Below are 12,274 nucleotides of genomic sequence, written 5' to 3'. Positions count from 1 at the left end.
GGTTTGGTCTCAAACGGAGCTAAAACCTATCTCCTTTTCAAAAATTTACTCTGGGGGAGGTAAAACTGCTAGAACTTGTTTGTTTGAGAGGGATCAACACAGCTGCTCGAATTTGTGGAATCTCCCTGGGGTGCGTGTGGTTACGGAGATGGTTATAGTGAGTGTCTTGCACTTCAGAATCCATCACTACGCCACTTTCTATGGATTAGATACAAAGAACACACCTGGCACTGGAGAAGTTAGGACAGCTTTCTTGGAGGACTATGACTTCCTTTGGATTAAAAGCCCCTGGTGATCTGTAGGATTTTAGTTAACCTCCCCTTTACTTAATCTGTCCCACAAAGAAGTGTGTGCAGTGTAGATCACTACACTTCTGTGCCTTTCCACTAGCTGTGTATTTGGGGGCACGATCCCATGGGGATTCCTGCAACCCTCTGCATTGGGGGGATCACACAGAGCAGGGGAAGCGTGGAGGCAAAGCTCACTTGCCGTGCTGTTGTCACTCTGCAAAGCACCCAGAGGAGCGATTTTGACCATCTAAGCATGTCCCTTTGGAGTGGGAAGGAAGGCTGCTGGGGCACGAACCTCCAGTTGCCTCCTGGGGATGCCTGTAGTTTCACCTCCCCACCCCCTGGAACTGCTCCCAAGGTCAAAGGTGGCTCTTACGGCCTTGCAGAAGCCTTTGGTGCTGTTCCTTCCACACTGGCACAAGGGGCAGGCATGACGGCCAGCTACAAAGCTGGAGCAATTTTCCAGCCTCCTAGCAGGGAATCTAAACAAATCCTATGGCTGTCAGATGGACAGGATTGCATTCTTGACCCGCCTTCTGCCTTGTAAAATCAGTGTGGTAACCGTCAGTCATGCATCTGTTAATATTAGGAACTGTGTACAAAGCAGTGCAATAATGCATCATTTGGAACAGTGAACCAGGCCTTGAAATGGCACAGAGCCTGCACTAGATGTTCTGCTATAACCTTCATAGTAATTAAAAAGCAATTCTGTTGGAATTTTTCAGGCTGCTTAATCATGGCTGTTCCGAGGAGCTTTGCCAACAATGCACAGCAGAGGGCAGCATAGATCTACAGTTGAACACTTAGGCAGGAAAAACTGTCAAACTTTATACATCATTATTCCGGTCTACCATACTTTCCTGTGTGTTGCATACCCATATTTCAAGGGAGAAGTTATAGCTTCTTATGCGCAGAAGTTGGTAGCATGTGAGCTCCAGTATGAGCTAATGGAAAGGTAGTGTGGTGTACGAATGTCGGATTGGGACTGGGAGGCCCGGGTCCAAGTGCCCAGTATTTGGGCCACTGGCTCTGAGCTTCATCTGAGCTTCATCTTCCTTATACAAGTGTTGTGTGGCAAAGTAAAGAGGTAGACGGATCACGTGCACCCCTTTGGGTTCTTTCTGGGGATATAAATTTGGCAAACAAATAAACAAGATTGGAGCAACCTGTACACAGAATGCACGAACAGGTGCTGTGCTGATTAAAGAGGCCCAGCTGGAGGCAGGCTGGGCAGATGACCTGCTTTACCAAGGACCGTTCCCCCTTCAAAGGCTTTTCCTTATAGAAGGGCCGTGCCGTCCAAGTCTGGTGTGAACCAAACCAGCCATGAGATGAGAGATCAGGGTCCTGGTATTAGCTGGACTGCACACTGGGCAGGAACACAGACCACACGGTCCCAGTAATGTCCCCCGTGGTGAGAGGTGAATCCTTTCCCTTTAAAATAGAGTCACAGTATCTAACTGGCCCCATTCCATCCGCATGAATGGGCATGCACATTTTATGCAGGCCTGGCTTCTCTTCTGTCTTCCTCCTGAGTGGCAAGTGAGCACCTTGGTCAGGAGAGCGCGGCATTCTCTGGCCATGGGAAATCTGGAAGCCAAACCTCGTCTGTGACATTGCTAATGCCTTTTCAGTGGGAGAGACATGATGATTTGGGTGGATAATGTTCCAGTGGTCACAAGGACCTCTTAATCCTCTCAAACAAGGAGATTTTCTCCAGTGCACTTTCCATTAACTGATTATCCACTGGCTTCAGGCACAGCACATTAGGGCTTTTTTTAAAAAAGGGAAGAGAGAGAGAGAGAGAGAGAGAGAGAGAGAGAGAGAGAGAGAGGAAGGATGCTGTTAATGTGCAGCCAGGGGGCTTAAAATGCATGCAATGCCTTCTTCTGACTGAAGCCCAAGAGCTTCCTTCCTCTGCCTTCCTCTGCTTCAAGGGATTCCCGCCCGCTTCACTCCCAGCACTCTGCACATTCCCCACCACCTCCTCACCTCTTTCCCAGGCTTACCGCTAAGTGAAATAGAACTGAACTGCTCCTTGTTGCTGGGGCTGGCTGCGTTTTGTCAGCTCAAATTATTGTTCCAGAGCCAGAAGCCAGTTAAGGGGTTTTCCTTCCTCACACTGGCTTTTCCATTTAATTCTGGGGGCATTTCTATGCACAGCTTCAGACACATCCGCCCCTCCCTCAGCACCCACAAGCAATTTGTACATGCATGTGCGTGCGTGTGTGTGTGTGGGGGGGGGTGAACAATCCAATCCCTGCTAGTACAGGCCCCCGGGGTGCTGATGCAGACCACGGGCCCTTTCCCCCAATCTCTCAAAGCCTCGAATGTTCTCTGACACTGAAGGCAAATTTCTTGCTTAATTGTCGTGTTGGAGATGATGTTCCAGAAGGATGGCAACTGGGGAGGAGGGAAGGAGAACCCATATTTTGGCCACTTGGTTGGGGAAAGCTCGAGGAGGCAGTACCCAGCCAGATGGACAGGTATGCCAAGCAGGTATAAGACAGTTCCTCTATAAGCCCCATTACGGGGCAGAATCACAGGTGGGCTTCAGACTAGCTCCTGTTATTTCAGCCATTAAGGGCTGCTGCCAAGAACATCATTTTATTTCTGTGTCCCTGCAGTCTGTGAGCAGGTTGCGATATACCCTGCTTATGTAAGGCTTATCTAACGGTGTCTCTAGTCCCGAGGTCAGAACTGGGCTGCTAACTGGACAGAACTGAGCTAATTGGATAGGGTCGGAACAAGGACCAGTTAGCCAGACTGGACAGCCTCTGCTGTGTCCCTGTGGGAACTCCCTCCCCTCCCCACAGGGCTTGGGAACGCAGTTTACGCCAGCTGGTGATGAGCTAACAGGGTCACCTTGGCACTGTGAGGGGCTTGAGCATCCGATCAGTGGGGCAGCTTCTGCCCACTGCCTCCATCTTCATTTTGCCCTTACTGCTAATTCCAAGCTCTCTGTTTGGGCCCATGTGAAGACTGGTGCTCAGGCACATATAAGGTTTGTTATTTCTGCCCTGAAGAGTTGCTTCCAAACACTACTTTGGTTCGTGCAAGGCTTTTGCAACCTCTCCCCCTTTGCAAATAAACGCATGACCTCTTACAGCCGGCTTGTGTTTCATTCCAAGTGGCTTCAGTAGCAAATGAAGATGCTCCAGGGTTGAGGCTAGCTAAGCCTTCAGAAGGGAGGGTGCCCTGAAAGTCTGAGAGTTCCCTGCCTGGGGCTGCCTGTTCCCTTAGCAAAGGCTACTTTGCTAGGTTGCTGTTGAGCCTAAGCGAGGTTTTGCCCCTACTGTGCTACTGAGCTAGGGCAAGCAATTTCCTCCTTCGCAGATGGATTTGGACAAACTGTGTGGGGAGAATGAGCTTGCCCAATTCCTTCCTTCCTTCCTTCCCATGTGGGGCGCCCCACCTCAGTCCCTGAAAGTATCACACCAAATCAGGAACCATGGTTGGAACCCCCAAGATCGAGGCAGGGGGACCTTCTGGGAGTGGAGCCCTACCTGGCAGGGAAGGGCTGCTCTTCTTGCAGACCCTAGACCCAGCCCTACATGCAGAAGTCGCAGCCTGGGACTGGGGCTTTGTAGCTGCTGTTAGAGTAGCAGATGATGACGAAAGTGGCATCCTCACCTACTGTGAAAAACATGTGATAAATTTTATTTACAGGCCAGAATAAATGCTTCTGGTGCTCCAGATGCTCCGTCATGTTGCAGCTGACCCTTGGCCACCGCACAGAGAAATGGCTGCCGACAGCCTCTAGATGCTGCAGTACGGCCAGCCCCTCAATAAGAATGAGGACTGTCAGCAAATTTCAAGGGCCACCGTCTGCGTGCCAAGCAATGTTGGAGCCAAAACCTCTAGCCACCTACACAGATGTTTCTTTTAGATTAATAGAGGAGTCTGGCTCAGTTTTGTCTTTTTTTAAAAAGAAAAGTTTGTTATTTATCTAATTGGTTTAGATGATGCAAAATGCATTTGGGTAACTGGAGTTTTGTTTAAATCAGCCTTTCTTGGTCACTGGCCATGGGGGGGGGGGGGGGGGGGGGAGCTGAGCCAATGCATCTGCGGGATGCGAGGCTGGGAGGGAACGTTGTTGAAAGAAGGACATATAAAACCGAGGACCATCTAGACAGGGCCCATGGCAAAGGTAGGCACGTCTGGACATCTGCCAAGAGCCCACACCCTCGCAGGGGCCCCGTGGTACCAGTCCCCTGGACTTGGTCTTCCTCTTCATCATGGCACCTTGCTCATTCCCGGCCTCTCACCTGGTGCAGGCACTAGCTGGGGTCAGACGGAGGCTCGGGAGGCACTGCTGCCCTCCTGCTCGTGGGTCCCCTGACGGTCAAGCATGCGAGTCCGGCAATGATGAAAAGCGGGAGAAGATGCAAGAACAGCTGGTGCTCATGCCAGTGAGATTAATGGCTGGCTGGAGGGAGCCAGCCTCCCTTCTGCCTAAACACGCACAGCCTTGTGCCCTCGTGGTGTTTGCAGGTCCCCTCATGGATGCCAAGATGCTCAATAAAATGCAGAGTCTCGGTAAGCAGCTGCTGAAGGATTTCAAACTTCCTTCCCACCCCCGGCCCCCAGCACCAGGAAGAGGACAAATATTGGGCAGCAAATGATAATAAGCCATTTGAAACCTCTGGAAAGCAGTCCTGCGATGACACATTAAGTAATTAAGGGCATTACTTTTAATAGATCTTTCAGAAAGTGCTCAGTCAGTGACATCTGCGGCAGGGTGGTGATGATGATACCTTCAGGGGGAATATTTTTAACGCCGTGCTGCCTCAAAAGGAAGGCCGAGGGCAGGCTGGGAACAGCCACATGCTCGCCCGGACTCTCCTCCCTTCACATGCTCAGCCAAAGATGCCAGTGCACTGCCAGGTGCCTTAGCGGGGAGTTAAGTTGCACTTTGTGGCTTTTTAAAAGTGCGAAAAGAAATTAACACGCAAGCCACTTACCTCATGCTTGCATTCCTCGTTCTGGCAAGAAGAGACCTGGCAGAGCTGGCCTCTGATGCGAGCACATCACTGGTGCAGATTCAGCCCCACGGCCTGGGGCTGGATCTGGGAGCTGCTGTCCCAGGGAGGAGAGGCCAAGGAGGGAATTTGAGCGGGCACAAATGGAACAGGACGGCTGTGGAAGCATTGAGAAGACCAAGGCAGTGCAGTGGCAAACCTTGTTGGAGTGAAGGCCGCGTGGGACCTCTATTTCAGAGGCGTACGAAGGATTAATTTGTATCAGGACTTAGGGCTGACATGCTAGGGCTCAGTTCTGGAACAGCTGTGCTCCGATCTAGAGAAGGCTTTGAGTGCAGAAGCTCCGGATACAGGAATCCTGGACATGGACCTTGGTGTGGAGCATGGGTCCTCAAACTACAGCCCGTGGGACGGATCCAGCCCACCATGCCCATTTATCCGGCCCACCATAGAGATTTTGGACTCGCTGCATGCGTGCACATGCGTGGCAAGGTGCCGGCTTGCTCGCGAGGGGATCGTTTTGGACTCGCTCGGAAAAAACGATCTCTGCGCATGCACACCCTTGCCCTTCTGTGCGTACGCACACGTGCACGTGCACCCCGCCGGCCCACGCCCCCCGCCCGCACCGCCTTGGCAGCCTGTGCCCAGCACCGGCACCTTTCAACTGGCCCCCGTTCCAAAAGTTTGAGGACCCCTGGTGTGGAGGAACCGGGCACAGAAGCTCCCTGCACGGGGCGCTGGTGGTACAACGTGTGGTCAAGATGTCCTGGACTTATGGCAGCCCCCCCAACGGCTGTCCTCCCCAGCCCTGCTCAGCGCTGTGAAACCCCACGGCCAGGAACTATGGGCCAATATTTCTGTGCTCACTAGGCAAGCTGTTCCTCTGCACTTTGTTGTTTTCACAGGAGGCCTATTCAAATGGACGTCCCCACCTGCCAGTACCATGCACATGCCCGTAACTGTAGCTTGATGGCATGAGATTAAACAAGAAGGAAGTGCCACCAAAGCCCAGTTCAGGCATCACAAATGGAAGTATGGTAACCATGCAGACTAGCCACATGCACACAGAGGGCAAGTTTCTGAAATGAGAACTGCCTGTGTCTGAGGAGGTTCACCGTGCAAGTTGGAGCCCTGGTTTTTCCATCAGAAGGTGACCCTTCGGGTGGAGAAGGCCATGGAAATGACCCTTTTCCTTCCCCTCACCCATTTATTAAACCCTAGTTTGGAATGCCTCAAAAGGGCTTGTGAGAGTGGCATATATTCCTATTCTCACTAAACCAGCTGCAAGGGGCAAATTTGGAGATGCCTTTTTTTAATTTGGAAAGAGGAAGGAGATGATGGTTCTGAAGCTTCATAGGACTGGGAATTAATCATTGGTGGTGGATGTTGTGACCATTTGCTTTTCTTTTTAAAACTACCCCCCTTTAAATCCATGTTTTAACTCCTTTTGTGGAGTAACTTTCCAGCTTCTGTCTGGCAGTTGAGATTCATCGTCCCAAAATGCCCTCAAGGAAATGTCCTTCTGGGAATGGAATGGCAGCTAACAGTAGAAGTTGCCTTTTGAGATAGGGTTTTTGTGGAAGTGTTATTTTTCCTCCAGGAAATGGCCACAAACCAGGCCACACCTTAGGAATTTGGGGTGGGCTGAGAATGGGTAACCACCAGCCAGCTGCTGTTGAGAGGAGGCCGATTCTGGAAGAAGCTCAAAAATACATTTTAAAAGAAAAATGCTGTCACTGGTAATCTTCATCCCCACAAATCTTTTGCATATTGTCCCTCCTTCCTGAAAAAGCCCCTGAAAGTGCTCTCAAATTCTGCCACCCAAACCACAGCTAAACATTTCCAGATGAGAGCTTTCAGCCTGGCTCCTCCAGATGTGAAGCCAGAGACTGGGCAAAGGCTTGTAAAGAGAAAGCAATGCTTCCAAGCAGGTAGAGGGTGGCTGATGAAAGCAGGCTCCTGAAAGCAGGAAGGGGGCACAATGATAACCCTAAATTCATATGTAACCCCCAGAGAACAGCTTTTGTCACTGAAAGATGCACTCTGACACACGAATATTTCCTACAGTGTTCTCATTTTCCCTCCCTCCCTCCCTCTGTGTGTGTGTGTGTGTGTGTGTGTGTATAAAATAATATTGCTCATTAGCAACTCAGCCCCATTTGTGCTTTGTTGCTTCCTCCAAAACTAAGCAGCACAGAATTCCTGAGTCAAAAGCCAGACAAATTGAACAGCCGAGAGTTCATTTCAACAGAGAGGCACTCATTATCTGGCTGGCTAGTCATCTCTCAAGATGGATAGTTCATCACAGGCAGCTGCGGCCCCGCAAATGAATCCATCTACATATTTGGAAGAAATGGAGCCTTAAAATCAGCCATCCCCACCTCTCGTTTATATATGCTTTCGTTTCTGAATGGGCAGGCACGGGTGAGACCGGCACTCGATGCTTTCGAAAAAATAGGATGTCCAAACGGGCGGGCAAAAGTTGGACTTGTGGATCGAATATCTTCTTTTCTGACAACTTGGAAGTGCAAACTGGTGCAGGAGGACGGAGCAATGGAGTCGCTTGTCTCCTGCAACCCATGAGTCATCCTTTGTGCATAATACAAATCTGCAGCTGAGCTGCCAGTGAGCAGAGGCTATAACACACTTCTTTCAGTCTGCCAATGGAACGGCACAAAACCGGGTCAAAAGCAGCCAATGCATACTAATATTTTAAAGGAGAAGAAAACGGAAGCTGAGAGATATGACAGGTTTTGGTTTAAAAAAAAACCTTTGAATTTTACTTGCTGTTGTGAAATTACTGGGGGCTGGAAATCTGTGAAGAGCTACTGAAAACACCCCACCTCTGAGGTACAAAAGTCTAGAATTGACAGAGGAGGGCAGCATGGCTGGTTTTGAATAGTGTGCTCGCATGGAGTGCTGATAAAATAAATAATATGACTCTAGTATTCAGAGGGTCTGTAGTTTGTGGATTTCCCCCCCGTCCATTTGCTTTGGTTTCTGGAGCTACACCAGTGACACAAAGTGCACCTCTCTCATTAAATAATCCCCTAAAGTGAATGAACGGAGCCTACTTTACAGGAGGGGTAGCTGGGAGGAGAAGATGCAAGTGGTGAGGTTACTCTTCAGGTTTCATTTCCCTCCATGTCCACTGTTCACAATCCCCCATGTCTTGCCAGGGCTTGTGTGATTGTCTGCTGTTCTCCCACACGCCCCATGCATCAGTCTGCCTTGCGCCAGCCCCGGGTCCGTGGGAGCCCTGGGGCGAGATGTGCTCAAGGGGCCCCTCCCTGCTGGATCGGACCCAAGGTCCATCTGGGGCAGTACTCTGCACACACGGTGGCAAACCAGCTGCCCGCAGGATTGATCCTTGCTATGGCCACACTTGGAATGTGGTGTTCAGTTCTGCTCACCTTACCTGAATAGGATTACTGAGTTGGGAAAAGTGCAAAGAACGGCAATGAAAATAATCAGGGGATGGAGCAGCTCCCCAAGAAGAGCAGCTATGACAACAGGGACTGTTCAGTCTGGAAAAAGGCGAGTAAAGGGAGGCATGGCAGAGGAGTTTAAAATAACGTATGGGGTGGAGAGGGTAGAGAGGGACAGGACACTCGAATTGGGGGTCATCCCATGAAGCTGATGGGTGGGAGGTTTAGGTCCGGTAAAAGGAAGTGCTTCTTCCTACAACGTGCACTTAAATATGGAATCCACTGCCTTGGGAAGTGGTGACGACCACCAATCTAGATGGCTTTAAAAAGGGATTGGACTGATTCATGGAGGAGGAAGCTCTCAGTGGCTACAAGCCTTGCTGGCTGAGTGCTACCTCCTCTATGAGAGGTGGCCTGCCTGCATACTCCGGCTGCTGTGGAGCTGGGCAGGAGGGTGCTGGTGCCTTCGTTTCCCACATGTGTGCATCCTCTGGGGGGCTGCTTTGCTGCTGTGTAAACAGAATGCCGAACTGGTTGGACACTGCTCTCATCCAGGGTGGCACTGCTTACGTTCCCGGGATAGGCTGCCCCTGCTGAGATTTAGGCACTGGGGGAATCAGAGTTTTGCCTCCCCTTTTGCACAGTGTGATCCTGTGCTTGTCTGCTCAGAAGGAAGCCCCACAAATGAGACATAGGCCCAACCAAGTGTGTATAGGATTGCAACCTGAGACTGAAAGCCCCATTGTCTCAATGGAACTCAAGCGGGTGTAAAATAACTGAAAGTCGGGGTTAGAAGGGTCCATGGAGATCATGAAGTCCAACCACCTACTTGATGCAGGAATTTTGCAGCCTTCTTCAAGCTGGAGTCATCTAGATGTTCTGAACAACAGCTCTCATCCTCCCTGACCATTAGGCTTGCTGGCTGGAGGTGATGTGTAGTCCAAAAACATCTGGGAGGCACCAGCTGGGGGAGGATGAATTGCAACATCCCTTGACTGGTGGTCCTCCAGGCAGAGAGAGAGCCAGCTGCTTCTTGCGATGTACTGGTATACGCTCTCAGTGGGTATTCTCCCCGCAAGCCGTCACAAAAATTTTCAAGCAATTTCACATTTTTAAAAGGGTTACTAGTTGAAATAAAGATTGACTTAGCCTTCACTAGAGTGGCACAGTCACACCATTATAATAATAACGGCCATTTTATTATTATTACCTATATAAGCAAGAATCAGAAAATTAAGGAGGCGGATTAAGGCAAGCAGCAAAGGCAGGTCCCAAAACTGCAATAATTTCAGGGTGAGTCAGCTCTCTCAGCGGGTCCTGGAACTCTGCCTGTAATTTTCATCTTATCACACAATGTGATTAAAAAGGCCGAATTACCAAGTGAAACAAACGCAGGCCCACAGAAAAACCCTCAAAGCTGAAGCAAACACTTTAAATTTAGTAACTCAGTGACAGCTAATTTGCTGTTTCAGACAAAAGTGGAAGAAGAAAAGAGGCACCATGAAGGACAAGTCATCCCTCGGTGTCATCCTGTTTTAACTTCCATGGATTTACAAGAATAATTCCGTTGGCCCACTGATTTCAAGGGGAAGGTCTTCTCTGGTGATGGTAAATGCTAGTGATTCCAAGGACAAGCCGTACACAGAAGCTTGCAAAACTGGTGCTTGAGAAAACCAGCCTTCTTCACTGGTTTTCAGCATCTTCCCACTATTTTGGTCCCTGTAAAAGGGAGGAAAAATAATTGCAGAGACAGGCTGTTCATTCGCCTGTGTGCAGCTTTGCTCTCTCTGGCTCTTTCTGTGAAGGTTTTATCTATAACTGAGTTCAGACAACACAAAAGCCCACATTCAGGGGTTGAGTATGGGCTGAGCATCAGTTGTCATTGAACTGTGGGTTGTTATTGAACAATAGGTTATCATGCTGTCTGAACCCAGTAATGCTAACAAACCATGGTTTGTTGACCATCAACAACTCCTGAAGACAACCCATGATTTGTTGCTACATTGTGAACTGTGGGTTGTTCATGATTAACAAACATGGTTCGTTAGTGCCACTGGGTTCAGACAACACGATAACCCACATTTTAGTGATAACCCACACTTGATCCACACACAACCCAGATCATGTTGTCTGAACCCAGCTGTTATATGCCTTTAATGAGAGAAAAATGTATAGAATTTTTAATTTTGTAAAAAGCTTTTTGGAGCCCCCAAAACCTGTGTAGGAAGCTGATTAAACTCAGTAGTGTAGTGGCAAAATTTGAAGTACAGCCACTGTCGTGATGGTCTGCATGACAGGCCAAAACTCCAGGTGTCTGTGTCAATCCATCTCAAGCATTAACTAGCTAGCAGTTTTCAGCTCTACCAGGAGTAGGTCTTCTGTGAAGCTAATGGCTCTTACTTGCCCATTAGCCTCCTCAAACACAAGGAACATTATATCGTTGCTGGGAAAATCCATTCCTCCTTAGTGAGGACTGCAGCTAACCTGAGCAGGGTCAAGGAATTCCGAAGGGATGGCAAAGAACATCAACAGCCCTCCTAATTAAAAAATGTGGGAAAAGGCAGGTGAGGTGCTCCTTCGAACCTTGGCCCTCTTGAGACCCAGCCTAGTGGACCTTTGTGCACAGATGCTCAAAGGTGCGCACACTGACAGGTAGTGGTCCCCGTCTTCTGTTTGGTCCAGGCTCCTTCTGCTTTCTTATGTTCTTATGGCATCTGGTTGCCCACTTTGTGAACACAACGCCAGACTAGAGAGGCCTGTATCCCGATCCCTCTTGGGTCTTCTCCTTAGGTCCTCGTGACTAGTGTGGGACTAATGGAAGCAGCTTTGAGGAGGTTAAGGAGAATGAGGCTGGCAGGGGCTCATTTTCGAAGCACGCCTCTCCATGCTAGTCCCCCGCCCCACCAGCATCCCATGTGCCCTGCTATTGAAGATGTTCAAGTCAACAGTGTGGCACATTGGAAGCTTTGGAATCCGTTTGGACAAGGCACCTCAATGGCTGTCAGTGTGGACGGCTTTAAAAAAGGGGATGGAACAAACAGGTAGAAAACAAGACTGTCAGTGGTTACCAGTCATGATGGCTTGGCAAGACTTTCCATATCTCAGTACCAAGTGGGGAGGCACACAGACTGCAGGCTGGTACTGCCTATATTTATTTATTTGATTTATATCCCACTTTTCCCCCCCAATGAGCTCAAAACAGCTGACATCATTCTCCTCCTCCTGCCCTCAATTTTATCCCCACAACCACTCTGTAAGGTAGGTTGGGCCAAGAGGCTGTGATGGGCCCAGTCACCCAGCTGGCTCCATGACTGAGTGGGGACTAGAACCCAGATTGCCTGAGTCCAGGCCCACGTTCGTAACCACTCTACCACACGGGCACATTGCCTTTTGTCTTTCTCATGGGCTTCCCAGGGGCATCTGGTTGACCATGAGGAGAAGAGAATGCTGGAGTGGACTGGCCTTCAGTCTTGACCTGGCAGGACCCTTCTCACGTTCGTCCATGTGTTGTGGGTTTGGCTCGCAGTGGTCTTCTCTATACAAGGGTTCAGTGTAAATGAAATGTCATTTCAGT

This window comes from Varanus komodoensis, unplaced genomic scaffold (genome assembly GCF_004798865.1).
Source record: "Varanus komodoensis strain SLA01 unplaced genomic scaffold, ASM479886v1 scaffold2, whole genome shotgun sequence".
In the NCBI taxonomy this organism is placed as follows: domain Eukaryota; kingdom Metazoa; phylum Chordata; class Lepidosauria; order Squamata; family Varanidae; genus Varanus; species Varanus komodoensis.
Note: the sequence above shows the minus strand (reverse complement) of the source record.